An 18,847-nucleotide genomic window follows, 5' to 3' on the forward strand; every position below is an offset into this window, starting at 1 on the left:
TGTGCATTTAGCTTGTGATACACCTTATTAATGGGAAGCATTGGTCAATCAAAAGTTGAGAGCTATTTTGAAGGATATTAGCTACAAGGATCTAATGCGGCGTTTATATCCGTTTATCAACGGACTTCTCTGTCGCCACGCATGGTTTTAATCACGGAGTTAATTTGCGTGACTGGTTGCGTATACGCAGCCCCTAATTGGGATTCCTTGATTATTGTGTCCTAAAATAGCCGGCAGTTAATCTCACCCATCTTGTGTTCCTGATATTTCCTTGAATTTAAAGAAATATGACGTTCATTGGAATTAATCTGTACATTCTCTCCATATAAATGACGGGTTTCACAACTTTCCGATAAACTTTCGCGAAATAGGCGCTGTAATCTCAAATTTTATTATCTCTTCCTACACACAGGACGATAGTAGGAGTATGCGTCACAATAATGTTGAAACGATGAGACAATATTATTACTAATGCATCGCGAAATGAGTTGGGACTCAGCATTTTTCAAAGTCCTCTTTTGCTGTGGAAAAAAGCCATAATAAAATCCGCGGTAGTTAGGATAAAATTTCCTTCGGAAGAATCGGAGTCTTTTGCACTTTACCGTTGGGATTAATGGTCTTCGACGTTCTCTCTGGGCGTATTTTTGCCGTTACCGGCAAAATGGAAGGTTAACCTCCCTTCCTCTCCGATAGGGCGTTTGAGTACGTCAAGTAGATGAATCGACCTCAAAGCAAACTCATGTTGTTAGGCGCAAAGGGGATCATTTCTGGATGCTGTTTTATTTTACGGCCGGGCCTTCGTTTCCTTGCCTTGAGGCTGTTTCGTCTGTTTGCAGCGGGAGGGAGCTGGTATAAGACCCTTCTCCTTCTTCATGTTCAACCGCGTTTACCGAGGAATACGGTGAATTGAACCCCCCTATCCCCCCATCCCACTCGGCTCAATTAGCTGGGAGACGATCGCGCTTTGCTTCTCAAAGTTTAATAGAAATCCGATTCTCGCCGATAACAGAATCCGCGCCTTTTGCCGATGTTCCCAATCGATTCCCTCCTTTGGGCTTCTTCTTTTTTTTCCTCCCCTTGCCGAGGACTGCTCTCGATCCCTTTGGTGAGCCTGAACGCGATCCTATATTTGTTCCATGCATGTTCCATTTGTTCCATCTGTGCTTGCGTACGCCCATTACTGTGCGTGCTTGGTGATCGACCATCTTTCATCCTCTGCATCGCAATCGTCCTTGTCCATTTTGAGTTCCCTAAGCCGTGGATGTTTCGTAATGAGTTCAGGCTGTGTTAAGCTACTCTGCACGTAGTAAATATCTGAGTACGAGAGGCTTTATAGTATAAACGAACTTTTTGCAAAAAGAAATGTATTAAGGCTGTTTTACACGGGGCACGGAATTGCGCAGCTGCATTAATTTCTAAAATGGCGTGGAATTGCGCGAATCATGAACGAAATTAGAACAGGGGCTATTTTGCCGTCTCGCATCCACGCATTCTCGCATGTGTTCAGGCCGTTTTACACGGTACACAGAATTGCGCAGGTTAGAGCTGCATTAATTTCTAAAATGGCGTGGAATTGCGCGAATGCATGAACGAAATTAGAACAGGGGCTATTTTGCCGTCTCGCATCCACGCATTCTCATATGTGTTCTAGCAATTCACCGCTTTACACGACGCAATTTTGATTGCGCCTTCGCACGTACGTCAGATTGCGCAATTCCGTGTACCGTGTAAAACGGCCTTTATAAATTTAGGGAATAAAACGGATTTCGTGCTTATTTGTCTACTTATATTCCGTTCTCCTTAATGAGATTTTCCAATGGAGCACGTTGTTGTTTCATGCCGTTTTCGGGGAATGACTTAAGGCGTGGTTACACGGTACATTAACACGTACAAGTTAATGTACGTTTGCGTGAATGATTCTTGTGGACCGGAACGGAACATGTACGAATGCATGAACCAAAGTAGAACAGGTTCTTTTTTCTGTGCATGCTTTATCGCAATTTGGGTGGTTACATGGTGCATTTTGGTGTTCATTCTCTCGTTTATACATTTAGACATCAACCCGTTCGTAACTGAAAGTAATCCGTTGCCAATGTGGCTTTTCCTATTTATGATTATTTGCAAATTACGTACGTCGATTGATTATTTTACTGTTCCTTCTTTCTAGTCATAAGTAATCCAGCAATAATGCCGCTGTTCGACCCAAATCAATAAACAGGTTTTGTTTCATCATCTGAAGAAATCATCAAATGGTGATGAATTCTTCAGCCTATGCCCATGATGATGATCGATCATGATGATTATTGCAAGCCAATTGAAACACGTGTGGTTGAGTGGTGAAATAAAATTGAGTGGACCGCACGGTATCTTTATTTCTCATTTGCGATGATGTGAAGCTATTTTTTCATTAACTCTAGTTAGATTCGTCGTTAATTTCTTTCCATAAGCCTGTCTTTTGAGCCGCGTTTAGTTCAGTGGCCTGGCAATTTCAATTTTTCCATCGCGTGTATTTTCTCGTCTTACCATTTTGGAGTTCCCCACTTGCATTTCAGCCGTGTAGGAATTGAAAGGCCAATCCTTTGGCGAATCACTCCGCATGCAAATCTGCAGGTAGGATTCGCTCCGAGTCGTTACCAGGTGTCATGGGAAGCACTTTCGCCTCACCGCTCCGACAGCGTTTTCCCGGCCATAAGAACGGAGGCATACTTAGACACGTGGATTTGACCCCGGCAGCCGGCGATCTCGCAGCGGTACCTTGATTCCTGTTATTCGCGCGCCACCTTTCAATAAAACTCCCCTTCTCTCCTTCCAACCTTCCCTTTCACATTCACTCTGAGTCACGAGTAAGGCCGACGTATATTTTTCATTTTTTTACCGTTAAGAGTCGTTCGATGGCTGTCGAAAGGTTTTCAAATATATTTCAAGGCAAAAAAGAGATGCAAACAATGCCCGATTTCCATGTTTAAACCGTTTAAAATAATGTGGTGACGTTATTAAAATGTTAGTTAAAAATATATTGCAATTACAGTGATTAAACCTGTCTAAATTGTGTTGATTGAACTGATTTATTGTATAGAGTGAATTGAGTAAACTCGCCTTATGAGTTTTCATGTATTTTTCGATTAAAAGCAGGATGAAAAACAAATCCAAACGAAATTAAATGAAAGAATTGTTATTTGGGAGACTAAAATCAGCGATAATAAATCAGGGTTAATAATAAATAAAATATAAGAGGGGAAGGGGGTTTATGGGTGGTGGTATGAAGAGCTACCTCAAAAATCTGGATACAAAAAAATAATTTTGCGAACTTGTATTTGCCGAACAGGGAAACATGTCGATATGAGTTTCTCCTATGATATATCAATGTCTTCCCCTCAGTTAACTCAATAATTGCGTAATACATCTTAGTCGTTTTTATACCAGAGATGTCTTTTTTCATGATTCACGGTTTGAGTCAGCAAAATACCACTTCATTTACTTTGCTTTTTTTACTTTAGTCACTTTATATTCATTGTTTTTGAGGTGAAAACTTCTTTAGCGGTGTAAAGCACTTTTGCGGGATGGGGAAAAAGCATAGAATTCGCGTGAGAGTGACCGACCCGACACCGCGATCGCTACAGCGAGATCTACATTTCTGTCTTAAAATCCGTCTCTTGATATCGCATCCTCGGTAGTGTAGAGGTCATTATCCCCGCCTGTCACGCGGGAGACCGGGGTTCGATTCCCCGCCGGGGAGGATTATTTTCTCAATCTCATACAATTAAAAAATTTTTACAATGGATATTTCAACTACGCAGGCTGACTAGGTGTAGTAAATAACTTTGTTAATATATTTTAGTATATAGACTGTTAAAGTCTTTTTGTTTTAAAAATATTAAAATTGAAAATAAAAATCTATAGTGTATATTGTATAAGTTCATTAAATATAAAGAGCTCGTGCATGAACGTGCAGAAGAGTGTACGCGCTATAAAAATACAGGTCAGTACAATTTAAGGCAGTTTCTTTTGTGTGCATAGAGAACAATTATAGGTTTAAAGCATATTAAATAAAAGAAATAAAAGCATATTATATTTTAATATATAAATTATGTTACTTTCTATTCATACACATCGTATTTTTAATATATATTTAATAATAAACAGTTTGCTGAAAAAAACAATTTCAATTTTTGTTGAAAAATGAGTATTAGTGGAAAAATTATTAGTTCTTTAATAATATTAAATCTTTGTAACATGGATAATAATTATTTTAGTTTTCACTTCTGTCGGCCAGTCCCACGACTGCCCCGTTTTTTTTTCTACAAAGCAGCCTTTAGTGTTTTGTTACGTTCGCCATTTTGGCTATCGGAGTCGTCTGCAGCCTTTTTCCCGTCCCTTGAAATAGTTTCTCGTCTTCCTTTTCCCTTCTGCGTTGTTTTTGGCTGAGTTGGTTCTTCCCTCGTCTCTTTTCTCCCTCCGTATGTGAGTGGTATTCGGAAACCGTCTGCTTGTGACCCTAATGAAATGCGTAATGTTGCGTGCGATTATGGGAGTTGTGCGATGGTGTTCATGGAGGAATGACATTTCGGGGGATCGCGCCTCGGCGATGTCTCCCTCTCCATCTTCCCTTCGCCCAAATGACCGCGCGCCCCGGGGAAAGTTGGAAGAGACCCTCCCACGGCCAAGATATGACCCTATTGTGTGCGTGGCCACGTTTTGCCCCTTCCTCTTTCACCCCGTGGGAGAGGCTCTATATAGCGAGAGGCTGGCCCAGAGATGAATCAAAAATATTTTTAAAAATCATTTTAAAATTATTAAAAAATATTTAAACTAGCAAATTTTAAAAAAATTAAGGTGAATGTCTTGAAATATCTCACATTATTTTTCGCGTCGCAGGAACAATCACGCTGTGCCGGTAAACCATGTTTACCACTACCAGACATCAATGAAATAATTAATTGCTCATGTTTGTGTTGCATGAGTTGCGTGTTGTTTGCGTTAGCAGTTGCTCAGATACTAAATGATATCTTTGGATTTAAATACATTCTTACGTATAATAGGAAAATATTTGCAATTTGTCCATTTTTGTCATTAATTTCATTAATTTATATTCTTTTTTGTGTTGCAATAACCATTATTGTTTGTCGTCCTTTAGGATTGTTTCCGATACCATATGTTGGTTAGGATTTGTTCTTCTTCGATTTTGTCTTGCATCTCTCGCACTCACTAGTAGCCTGTCTTTCATCTTCCGCTTCACTTTCACTAGAAAGGTAACACCTGTCCTTTATACTTTTTTGTACCAATAGTTGTCCTTAGAGTATTCTGATACACGTTCACTTCCGCCGATGAGATGGAAAATTCTCACCAGCGGCTGGCACTTTACCCAGTGTATGTTCGGGGCGAATTGGATATCATCGTGATCGGGAGCTCCGTTTTCTATTGGCTGAGCTCTTGACGCCATTACTCGTTATTAGTTCATGCGCCGGAATTAAATGAGATGGAGACACAAAATAATGATTCATGTAATGCAAAACGATAATACAAATAATGGAAGGGGCAGTACTTTAAACTGGTGAGAGAAGTTCAATTTAGGAGGACCGGGTGATTGGCTGAACACCGTTCAAATACCTGCCTTAAATGGTGGAATACTTAAACAGAGATGAATTTGTGTGGGCTGTAGGTTCCGGTCACAATGGAAAATGAATGAATAAACTTTGCTTGGCTCGAGTATACATTTGAATAAGCACGACCCGGGTTTCATGACAAAGTTACATCGTCAGCATCATGCCTGCATCTCCTTTTATGCCTAGTGTAGGTGCATCTTTGCATGCATGGTAGAATGGCAGATGCACCTGACGATGTAAGAATTTTATTTGCTTTTTCAAATATAAAAGTAAAGCTAAAAAAAGTTTATTTTTTCATATTCCATAATGAAAAAGTTTCACACTGTTAAGCCTTAAATCCTCTGCTTTGCTCTTGTCACCGTTGTAGAATATGATTCGAAAAATATAATTGTAATCGTCTTTTGGGTTGCAGCCCTCTAAAAGTAAAAACTTGTATCGCATCAGATGACTCTTTTCCATTATAGTCGCCGTTTGGGGTCGAGGCCGTTCCAGAAAGGGAATATTTGGGGGATTCAGGGGGGGAGAGAGGATTTCGGGGGGGGGGGGTTGTGTAGGGGTTCAATTACGCTCCCCGTGCTATTTGCGGTGCGGCCGCCTTTCGGACATTGCCGTTTGATTGAGTTTAGTGGATGGAGGTGGAATTGGAATGTCCTCCCTATTCCTCACCCTGGACTGCATCCTCTTCTAGTTCCAGAGTCGAGCTTTGGTCGGCCCGGGCACCTTATCCTTGCAAATACCCTTTCGTTTTAATGAAGTGTATGTTTCACTTATTTTTCGAATTAACTTCTGAAATTACCTGCAAGCCTCCGTACATGGATTGCTATTTCATAGCTATGTTTTAATTTTACGACCATTTTCCATGTAGTACTCAGGGTAGTGGAAACCAATAGGTGAAATTACGTGACTTAAAACTACCGAAAGATACATAAAATCGTTTCAGGCTTAACTTGGTGGAAGTTTGATATATCCATAATGAAAACTACGAATGGCAATTCCCACACTTTAATTCAAAACTCAACCACCGACCATGGTTTCAACACATTATGTAATTTTCAGTGGTCATATTATGTCAGTTTCAGCGTATTAATGTGTTGAAACAATGGTCGGTAGTTGAGTTTTGCATTAAAATGTGGAAATCACGATTTTTTGTTTTTATCGTGTATACCAAAAGATAGCTGCGAGTTTATGAAGTTTTAGCCGGAAGTAGCATGATAATGTTTCGGGGCTTCTAATTATCATAGCACTGCGCATGTTCATTTTGTCCGTCTCGTGTATGGTCACAATTCTGGCGTTGATAATGGTGTACAAATTTTTATTTCCAATTTTGTTTCTTTTCATTTTCCTTCTTCCGACAACAAGGAATGCTACCGTCCATTTATACATCTTTGAAAAATTGCTATGTAAATTTGTATGATTCCATGAACGCCGAGTTCGTTTTCTAGGCTATAACATCCAAAAGGCCTCATCTAGTGGAAGATGATACTGCGAAGGGTTTCCTTTCCCATCAAATAACACGCGCGTGTGATATTCCCGTGCGAATTAATTTATCGATCAGACGTCGTTGTTGCCCGTAGGTATAGTAGTTTACCATGTTATTGGAACCTAGATGTCGTCATTCAGATCTTTTGTGCACCTCCTGGGATTTTTATTTGCAGCAATCTTTCTAGCTAAGCTGCGTATAAGATTTTACTAAATAAACCTAGTCCATTGGACAATAGGATCCTATGGACTCAGTGGATTCTAAACTGTCGTGCAAATAAAAAACTCTCAAAAACATATACAGCGTACAGAATTTTAACTCAAAGCTTATTCATCAAAAAAGCCATAAAACTAGGAACAAAAATTTAAATATGCGGACATAAAGTATAAGCCACAGTTTTAGTGTATTCTAAACCATTTATACTCGAGGTGGACGGTTGCCCGGGGTGTCCAAAGCCTTCAGACCTCGTTAGCTACCGTCATTGCACAGATCTTCACCCAAGTATAAACATCATGCATACTCTGAAAATATTTTCCATTGATCAAACCTTTAAGTCATACGGTTTCATTTTCTTAGACTGACTGTGCCGTAAGAAAATTGTCACGAAAATGAACTAGTTTACACCGATATTCCTCGTTTTTCAAGGAATTAATATGCTTGGTATTTGCATTTTTTCAGACTTTTTTTGCTGCCATTTGGAATGTTGTAGCATGGCCCACTGCCTTGAAAGTTTTTATTTTTTCCGTAGAAACCTGCGTGTTTGCTACCTTGATCATATTATTGAGCAGCTGGGCTTCTCCCTTCGTCAAAAAAGATCTTTTTTCCAGGCACAGTTATTAAAAGTAAGACGGATGTTAGGTTTTGTTTTTAGTATCTTCCTGGATAAAAACACAAGTTTAAAGTCAGCCGGCGTGTTTTTCCAATGCTTGGGAGTAGCTTCAAAAAGTTTCGTTTATTAAAGGGGGCTTAACTTTGTTCAAAAGCGCTGCTTCCCGCTCCCTCAAGCATTTTTGGTCGATTCATAAATGGAAGACCTAACGGTGCGAGCTAGCGGAGGGGGTTGGGTCAACTAAACCGTTGCTTTTGAGATGAGGGAGTGACCTTCCCTGACCTTTTGAGTCCCTGCTTAACCTGCCCCTTTTTTCCGAAACCTTTAATCCTTTATTTCATCGGATTTTAATCCTTACATCCACCCCCACATTCAAAAACCCTATTCCCTTTCTGCGTGTGGTAATTGGCTTAGGAATCTCCTTTTGGGCCCAGCCCACCTCCGCGCCAATTTCGTCTTCCCTTTTCATATCTTACCGTTTTAATTTTCCGTCCGTTTTCCCCGCTCTCCCACGGGTGCAGTGGCAATTCCAAGTCCGGCTCTTTCCAGAGACTGACGCTCTCTTTCTCTTACGCACCGGGGTCCGTAACATTCGCTCCTCCCTACCTTACTCCTTCCGCCAGCCCGAATTCCACCCTCCCAACCCTTCGGGACTGAACTATATTCCTCCCCTCATCGACGAGTGACTATATACCGGGGTATGGAAAAAATTAGTTATAAATATAAATTAGGATGAACCGGAAAATTTGATTCATAGCTTCAAGGAGAAAATTAGCGCGGAGAGGATGCAGCGAATCGTTCTTCTGCAGAACTCTAACGACTTTGTCTGGCTTAAATAAAATTTTTTCAATGTTTATACAGTGAAACCTCGGTTAGCGAACGCCTCTGATAACGAACAATTCGGATACCGACCAAAAATTTCGCTCAAAATTTGGCTCGGATAGCGAACAAAATTTCGGTTGTCGAACAGATGTGTAGTTATTGTTCGGTGCCCTGTGATCCCAAATGGATACAGAGTAATACCACTCACGCCATCACATGGCAGTAAAAACGGTTAGTTTTCCTGTTTCCTTATTTTTAAGTTCTTTCTTTAAAGTTTTTATTTATATTTAACTGAATTTGTACTGAATTATAACTATTCTCACTTAAAAAATCATACCTATATAGCCTGCAACTTTCATATAATAGCGAGTCAATAGGAGCTAGGAACCAATTATTCCAATTTCCTTTATTTCTTATGAGGAAAATTGTTTCGGATAGCGAACATTTTGGATAACGACCAGCTTTCTGGAACGGATTGTGGTCGTTATCCGAGGTTCTACTGTAGTTCGAAAAGCGTTTCTTCGTAAATATTTAATTTTGTATCGTAATCTACGTACTATACGCTCGTTTTATCATTGGAAGTTGAATTATTGCTTATTTATTATCTAGCCATTTGAAATAAACGATCCTTAAGTTACTAACGGGAGGCAAATACTGTAAGAACTCGCAGGGTGACGATAAAAGGCCTTAGGCCTTCTCCTGAAGGTCGAGGGGGTCAGAGCCCCCCAGTGAGCGAAAGTGAGTTTTTTTTCTAGAAAGCGTCTTTAACTACCAATCCAGGAACGTCATATTTACGTATGCGAACGCAACTACCATTCCTTCCGTCATTTCGAAACCCCAATGAGCAGAAATTCCTGTTAAATGTGTGGCGTGCTGTCAGCGGATGAGTGTGGCATGGTATATCAGGTAGCTCGGAGGGTGAATGTTCAACCCCCGATTTGAGTGCGTAGCGAGAAATTAGCATCGAGGAGGGATCGGGCACTATACCGATTTCCTTTACTGGTAACTTTCTGCCGAGTTTAACGCATGTGTATGGGTCATTTTATTTCATTTCATGAGCTATAAATTAATAGCAAAATCAAAATTGAGTAATTCTAGGTAGCTGCGAAGGATAACCTGTTTGAGGCTACCATCCAAAATAATAATGCATCGTGCTTTACATATAGTGTAGCTCATTTTGTGTTACCTTGATAATCTATACTAACAAAGCTTAAGTGCGTACATGAAAAAAACTACTAAAGTAGTTTTTATAATTCGTTTACATCAATATTTTATAACAATATTTGTTCTACACTTTCTTTAGTGAGAAGCCAATAATGTGCATTTTGCAAAAACTTTTTCAAAGACTTTGAAATACAGCATGACTGGGGGTAGCAAATTAAAAACCTTTGGTCCTACGTACAGAAAACATCTTTTAAACAAAGTTAAATTTGCTGTGGTAAGGGCACACTTATTTCGTTCATTTGATTCTGAAATTAAATTTATCGTTTTTTTTACGACTGAAATTGCTAGCGTTATTATAGGTTGGTGTCCATGAGAATTTGATCCCGAAATTTGGCTGACTTTTGAGTTGTGGTGGCTCACGATAATACATCATAGCACGAAGAAAAAAAACTCGGCGAAATGTTAGTTTTATCCACCGTCCTTTTCAAAATAAAGACATTTTTTAAGCTTCCACCTGCTAGAAAGTTATTAAGGGATCCCTTCAAAAAACCTTTTTAAATTTAAACCAAGCCGAGTATATTTATGTTTTGCATCTAGACCGATACAAGAATGTAGTGTTCTTGCCTAGAAAATAGGTTCCTCTGGACTAGTCATCTCCTAGGCGGATATATCGTGGGCATTCTCTAAAAGGGACGAATTTCTGAATGGGGGTGGTTAGTTAAGTGTCTTCCCTGGAGGGGTTGGGGTAAATTTGTACCCATTGCCGTCTGGTCCATCCCAATCTATTCGCCTGCCCAACTCCCCACACAATTGGTTGGTAGTGGTCGTGCTCTCTTCATAAGCGACCACACTGCTCGAACGCGATGGCCGACTGTGACAATGGCTGCGCACAGAAATTACTTAGACTCCTCCCCCGCGCGAGGCCCTTAAAATCTCCCAGATAAGATTTCCTCCCCTTGCATAATGCAATCATGGGATTACGCTCGCTGACCGTATGGCAATGGCTAGCCCTTTTTCGCTCTCGATTCGGAGCCGTGCCACCTATATGGATACATACCTGCTTTTTACCGCCCTAATCGCCAGTAAAAGGTCTATCTGATATGAATATATTTGGCCCGTGAGTGGTCGGCATCGCTGCGTTGCTGAAGAGATAAAACTCTTCTGGGATCTTCTGCTAATATTTTGTACGCTGTATGCTTTGCCGGGATTCGTTGGGAGCTTGATAACAATAACCCGTGCACGGGAGAATACCATTTTCAGCAAGGGAATAGAGGAAAGCACTGCTGGTGAACATTATTTGTGGAAAATACTGCGTTTGAGTATGAATTTTTTGAAAAAAATACTCTACCTCTTATTTTATTTTTAATCAGAAAAATATGCCCGGTAGAGATTGGAATAAGAAATGTTACAGCCGTTTGCTTTGTCGTAGTTTATTTTCGAACGTTCAGCTAAGCTATATAGTTTGATTGTTCCTGTAAAAGATTTTCACCATCCAACATAATTTACTCAAGTTCCCAAAAAAATTTTCAGCAATATTTATTCTGGAATTTTATGTTTTTTTTTAGCTGGCACTTAAAATTTTGCCTATATCTTCTGATAAACTTAAAGTCTCTCTTTATGATTTCTGTCATCGCTAATTGCTTTTCCTCGGCGCTGGTCTGTTTATGTGTCGTATATTCTTCATTTTTGTCGCTTTTCCGATATTCTTTTTTCCTTTAATTGCAGACTGTGGGTAACCGCAGATTTGTGGAATCGATATAACCCCAACGTTTTTCATTTAAAGCGTTTCTAATTCGAGAATATCCCGACGTAATTCCTCATCCAAGATGCCTTTTCACCTTTTAACGTTCGCGCGTCTTCCCATTCTATCGAAATTTCATTTTATATCGCTTCGACTCGTAAAAGTCTTAAAGGTAATGCCGAAAGTCGTAATGGGCCATAAAAAAATGGGCCCTACTTCACTCAACCTAATGTATACGCGGAAAATTTGCCTGCGGCGATGCGCAATGGTATCAGCTTGTCGAGTAGCATCAACGCGGCCAGCAAATTTCGGAGGTTTTAGTGGTAGCGTCAAGAGATTTATTGTCATTCCTTGAACAGGCGGTCGTTGGGTGGTTGGTTACCTCCTTCCCGTAATTTTTCGTGCGTATGCAGTCGGGAGGCCATTAAATCAAATTTTAGAGGCACGCTATGCCCATGATACCATTTCCCCGCGTAGCAATTGTTTTGAAACTTATGGCCTGTTTGTGACTCTCCAAATTTTGCCCAAAGACACCGGGTCTCATAGGGAGCTGAATTAACTGTCCCTTGCCTGGTTGTGAATGCCTGCTTTGCGTTACGACCCTAATTATTTCTAATTACCAAGTATTGTGCGTGTAATTGGTAGCTACGACACTATACGAAGCACGCAGTTAGAATTAGAGGTGGTTGCAGGTACTTAAAAGTTTCTTCATAAAATGCGTTTTTGTTTTGCTCACTCATTTCCTTTCTTCTTTTCAGGTAAGAGAACTTGTGTTATGCATTATATCCTGTCGGTTGAGTTCCTGGTAGCGGTAAAGTACCTTCTGCATTGAATTAAATCGTTAAGTTTAATCTTCTCGTTCCGATTTCATCTTATTTTAATTGCAAAACCCAGTCCGTAATTCAACCCGGAGATTGGTTTGAATAGGTGAGAATAGAGCTCACCCCGAACTACGCCTCAGGCGCGCGGAATTCACACATTCAGTTGCCGTCTGATACAATGGTTAGCCGGTCCGATTTCAGATTATAAGATTCAAGGATTCGAATCCTGATTGAGTCGTTACTTTTTCTTGATATTTTGTAATGTTTATTTTTCTTTTGCAAGTAGACTTTCCGCGTTTTCCTTCGATTTTTTTTACTTTTCTCAGTTGCACTTTTTCATGCAGAAGGTTTTTGTGGCCATATATGCTTCAAATTTTTTAATTACTATTGAGAAAATATTTTTACTATATATTTTTTTAATTCTGATCTAAAAAGCGGCGTTTTTAATTGATTTTTCAATTCATCGTTACATTTTTATCAGAGGATTATGTAAGATCGACTCACCTTCATGTAGCTCCTATCGCCTGTCCGAACAGAATACATCGCTGCTCCTCGTGTTCCGAAGTTTTTTTAATCCCAGCGTGAGAGGGGTTATTGAAAGTTGAGCCAAACATTTGAAAGTAACTTGTCCTTGAAACTTATCGTTTTGCGTCACCTTTTGTGGAGGAAGTAAACTCCCTCTGTCAAGGGGGAGTCCCGATGACTGCTGTTGTAGTACTGCAGTGTGCGCCCAAGGGAGAATGCAGAGCCATCTAGATGTCATTCTCAACACTACCCCCTCATGTTATTATAAGTCAATCTCAAGGGGACTTCATTATAGAACCCCCAAGAACATGGCGGTTAAACGTTATTTTAGTTGTTGTTTCGCGCCCATTTGATTTGGCTGCAACACTATGCAGCGGTACCTAGTTACTTTCGCCATCAACTGCAGTGGTCTTTTTTAATTGTCAATCGTCCCGCGTGGGATAAATGTATGGTTTGTGCGATTTATTTGCTCAATCACGTATTACAGGCGTGTAATTTCACATTGAAAATCGAAATCGATAACTGGTAGCGCCGAGAGTGACGATTTGGAAATCTGATTTTAATGCGCGCGTAGCGACAGCAATTCTAGCGGCGGACTTGAGAATTATCTAATCCAATATTTGTGGGCCATCGAGAGAAATCTGGGAGAATTCAGAGTCCTTCTAGACTGCATTCTTATCATTACTCCGTCACTAAGTCAAAACTTAAGTCATGTCCCGACTCGTTAGCCATTACGGAGTAAATATTGGGAAAGGTTCATGTATAATGTTAATGTGAGGTTTATTGAGATATGGAAACGTGCATACATACTGATGTTTTTAAGGTTTATATAAAAATTGTAAGGCATTCAAGAGGAGTTGAGATGCGAAAGAGGCACAGAGAAAACATCATTTGCCTTGACCGGGATTCAAATCAGGATTCCCCAATTTCCCGTCGAGTGCTTTAACCACTTAATCTACCAAGGCGTCATTCTCCGCCGTCGAAATTTGAAGAATATACCGGACAAGGTAGAATAGATTGCTGAGCATATGATGCCACAAGCAAACCAAATCGTGCGCACAGTGCCATAGCCGGAGTGTCCCGGTCAAGGCGAATGATTTTTCCTCTTTGATTTTTTCGCGCAATTTATGCACTGCGGTTGACTCCATAAAATCACCGTGGCTAGTCCCGGAATACTTAAATTAGGAGTTGAGATGTTTCCTGGAGAACCAAACTGCAAACATTTGAATCGTGACAACGGTGAGAACGTCGGCAATTTAGTGAAAATCTCAAAGTTCATTTATTTGATCACGGTAGAACTTACACGACCCTCATTAACACGATAACCTCAATTACAAATGAAATTTTATAATCCCCTTGAAATTGCCATAACATATAACCTGTATAGTGAGGCTATTATAATCTAAACAACCTCAGTAACACGGATTTCTTTCCAATACTCAGCGTAATTGAGAACCTCTATAACAAGTCGTTTCGTGTAGTCAACCTCGATAACGCGACTCAATATAATTTAATACGTTATGAAGGTATTTAGTGATTTCATTAACGTCGATAACACGACTGATAGCCAAAATCACCTTGGAAACACGACCGTCAACATAAAGAGAACCTCTATAACAAGACTGTTTCCCTAATCTCCTTGAAACACTTTTCATCGACATTCTACTGTATGAGAAATGTTTTTTGCTGACAAATTGTCAGTTTTCTTAATTTTTTCATACATTTATTCCCACACCACCAAACTCACATTGGTCTTTCACGTCGGGGTTTTCATCAAATTTAAAAATTATACGAGTACGAACAACAATGCCCTGAATGGGGTCAACCCAACCTGGCGGGAATCGAACACTTCTTGTTTGGCAGACGACGACTTTACTAAGTCTTTATTTTCAGTAGGAAAATTGAAAATGAGCAATAATGATTAATATAAATTAGTGATCTGGTGGGCTACGACGACTCTATTTCGTAGTTATGACGAGGTTAATCTGAAGGACTTTAATTGAATGTACACCACGGTTACATCTCGTTGCCGTCTGTCCAGATAATCTGTCTTGATGGTTAGGTAATAATAAATGCTTGGCGTGCGTGAGATTCCTGAAAAAAAACAGCCTCCCATCCTCGCCTCTCTTCTGTCTGCCTCGAGCGTATATACGTACTTTTGTAATTCATTTGTTTTTTTCTTAACGTTTCCCTCCCGTCCCGTGGCCTAATTCTTTATCTGGGCCCCGAGGGAAGCCTTTTCCGCCATGTGACATCCCCCCCCGTGGTATTATTATATGGCATCCTACTCAGCCACCACCAAGGGCGCTGCGGAAGGAAAAAGAAAGCAAGCCAGTGCTAGCCTCGGCGCTAACGCTGCCGGCGGACTGATCGATATGCTATGTATTTGGACGCTATGCGAGCTTCATTTTTACGCCGTTTCTACGCTTCTATGGCTTTCAGTCGACGTGTTTCAGCACACGATTGGTCGCGATAAGGTTCGCTACTCACTTTGCTGTCTGTGGCTCTTTTCTCGTTGTTGTCCCGAGTTAAAATTTCAAATATTTGGACTTAATTATTATGACTGACGTCATTTTGACTGGTTATTTTACAGGATTCTGTGATCGGTTGTCCACAAATGATTTATCCCTGTTATTCATGTACCCTCTGTTTCTCCCTTTACGTTACAGACTGCCTTATCTATTCTCTACGGTTGCTGAGCATTTTTTTATTATTATTTATGTTACATCTTCGAATATTGTCATGGCTACGACGCATTAATGTTACGAAAAAAAGCCATATTGTCTTGCCTGGAACTGGATTATTCTTCTCCTGGGAATAAGTTGGCTTATACGTACATGTATAAAAAAGTTTTACTTTTTGGCTACACAGGAAAATATCTTTATTTTTTATTCACTATTTTCGCCTCATTCTTTCCCTTCGAGTAAAGTCAAAATTAATTGTTATGCTTGCAAATGGTAGGCACCATTAAATAAATCAATAGTGTAACTGAGTATTTAGTTTAGTCTGCTACCTTTTTCTGGTATTTCGATATTTTTTATAATTCTTTTTTAAAACTTGCGGAGCATTCTATAAAATCGCAAGAAAAACACAAGCATCAATTAAAGGCTAATTCGAGTGCCCTTCCATTGTTTTCGTGCACAGATTTTGTCCTGTAGACGTGCGAAGTAATGATATTGAGATGGAATTTAAGTTATGCATACGAGATTAAATCCTGAATAGCGTCCATGAGGCCCGACGATTAATTACAAAATGTAATTTTACTAATATGTTTTTATGTGGCACACTTTTACTAAGCATGCACATCAGCCTATCTGTTTGCAGTTGTGATTAAAACATGGGTAGGCAATGGTTTGGACCAGGTATTTTCCTTCTGCCTGTGTTGATGCTGAGCTATCTTCATCAGACTAGTGAATGAAAATTAATCTGGAGATGGAGCAAGTACCTATCTGTGCCGAATAATGTATTGCTACTTAAGCCCCGAATCCTATTTGCGCCTTAGTCTACGGTCATCACATTTCCCTGGCTAATTGATTCGCTTGCGGTTCATCTGCACTGAGGGCTTCTCTTGGAATGCGAAATAAATTTCCGCGGTAGGGAAAAGAGGTCAAAAGTACTCGGATGAAATTTCTTTGAGCGGGGCTCGATCTAAAATTCGTTTACTGCTTTATTTATTTGGGTCATTGACCAGTAGATTGGAATTCCAAATCCCTCGTGGGTTGAAGGAAAGGTGTTAGTGGATTCTATCGGTAAAAATGTTGTGGCTTAGTTGTCTGAAAATGTGTTTCTAATCGCTTTAATTTTTGTATTGGGCTCAATTGATTTCTAAATGCTGAGATTCCCTGCTTAACCATCTTAAATAAAAAGAAGTTTCTTTTTTTATCAATGGCCTTTCACTCTTTCTATTGAATAGGTCTTTACTTACTCGCCTCCATTTTGTTGCTAGCAAAATGATCTAGTTCATATAAAAAATAACTTCATCTAGTAGGCACAATATTTTCTATAGCAGTTTTCACGGAAACAATCGATCAGTGTTGCTTAACCTTTGAAGAAAAACGCATGTGGAGAAAAAATCTCAGCAACCGAGTCCTTTTCGGCAATAATCGATGACGATTGCAACTTTTAGCATTATATATTTACGCATCTTTAAGTATATTTAATTAATTAATGGCTTTGCGATTGATGAGGATGATAAAAAATTTCGACCGCTGGCGACCCGCGCACCAAACAATATTTACCTTTACTCATTCACTTAAAACTTTTACCTTTCTCTCAAGTATGAAAGTTAATAATTTTAATGTACAGACCGGCGGAGACCCAATTGACATTTTCCTCAGAGCAGCGGGCTCTTTTCATGTTGGGTTCGCATGACCATCCGTTTCGACTTCTTCCCTCTCATCTTTTAGAAGCCCTTTATCGCTGTTTACGGAGTAATTAAAGGGAGCCTTTGGCAGCGTGTAATAATATGTTTTGACGTACTGGTCTCTCCTACCTCACGATAATTTATGATCCGCTTTTATGGCCTTGGCATATTCTCTCTTACTGGTCTCTTATTTAGGGCCTGTTGGAAAGAGATTAATTTTAACGTTGTGGTATTTGGAATAAGCGACCGACGGGTAAGGTCATTTGCGCCGTACAGATGGCTAGGATTGGAAGGGTGGAGAGAAACCCTGCGTCGGCAGTAGTCTACTCTTAACGGCATGTGATCACGGCCTAACGTCTCATCCGACGAACGGAGTACTGAACGTGAGCTCTCTCAATAGCATCATTATCCGATTATTTTAGCGGCAAAGAAACGAGTAAATTCTTAACTGATTGTAATTCCCTGGTTTCTTGGTTAACCTGCTTTCTAAAGGACATTTCTGTTGGTCACTCCGAATATCTGCGTATTATAAATGTATCAGTGTGAGAAATTAAGTAATTTTTAGCGACTAAAGGAACAAAAAATTGACAAAAAACACGATGTTAAAATTTGCATTTCTGGTGGCGGAGTTCATGTCAATCCATCTCTCCATCTCTGTTTATTTGAAAATTTTGTTTTTTGATTGAAGTTAATGGATTTGATTTGCCTTACAGTATATGTGATTTTGTAGAGATAATTATGGTTTTTATGTTAAAAATTTATTTTATGAGCTACTCACAAAGTTGCTTTTGTTATGAGTGTGAACGAGTTAAATGATCGTATCTAGAATGGAAAAAAATCGATACTAATTGAAGTATCCTTTAAGGCTTCAGTCAGTAATCGTGACTATCCCGAAGCAATTGAAAGGGGTGGGGAGGGATAGGAAGAAGAGCAATTTATTCAAGAAATAAAAAGAACTGCTGTTTGTCAGAGCGAGGGTGAACAGTCGGATAAACTCGTGGAAATGGGATGTCTGTCGCTCAATCGCATTTGCTCGCTGAACGGTTCAAAAATTCACCAGATATGCCCGTCGGGACTCCCACCATTATCATCGACGCAGATGCAATCGCAAGATCTCTGGGACAAGATCCGATCAGCCATAATCCTCCCTTATCGAATTATTGGTTTCGAAAAAGACATTTTAGATTTTACGTGCTTTATTGCCGTTTTTATTTTTCTGGGCCATTCTAAACGAATGCGTTGGCAACATGGCGGAGGAAATGTTTTCGTACAAATATATATAGAGCTTTGTGTTCTTTTTTTCCGCCGCGAAATACAATTCCCTTAAAAATACACAGTCGATTTGCGGATGCAGGGATAAAGGCGTATCGGGGAACTAAATTATAATAAGACTTCTCCTGGTGGGTTTTTCGTTGGCGTATTTTGAAGCACTACTGTATCAACCCCCTACAAGTTCTGCGTCATTTTTATGAAGATTCATAATATTTTTTCATTATTTT

General features: G+C 39.8%; 1 protein-coding gene and 1 non-coding gene across 17 annotated transcripts in view; both read left to right on the forward strand.

The window, feature by feature from the left end:
• LOC124168340 (muscleblind-like protein 3) overlaps nucleotides 1-18,847 on the forward strand; it is a 1,078,040-nt gene that overhangs the window by 749,287 nt on the left and 309,906 nt on the right. The gene's annotated exons all lie outside the window — the stretch shown is intronic.
• On the forward strand, nucleotides 3,665-3,736 carry Trnad-guc. Its single transcript has one exon. It is a non-coding gene; the product is annotated as a tRNA-Asp (tRNA).

This window comes from Ischnura elegans, chromosome 11 (genome assembly GCF_921293095.1).
Source record: "Ischnura elegans chromosome 11, ioIscEleg1.1, whole genome shotgun sequence".
Taxonomy (NCBI): domain Eukaryota; kingdom Metazoa; phylum Arthropoda; class Insecta; order Odonata; family Coenagrionidae; genus Ischnura; species Ischnura elegans.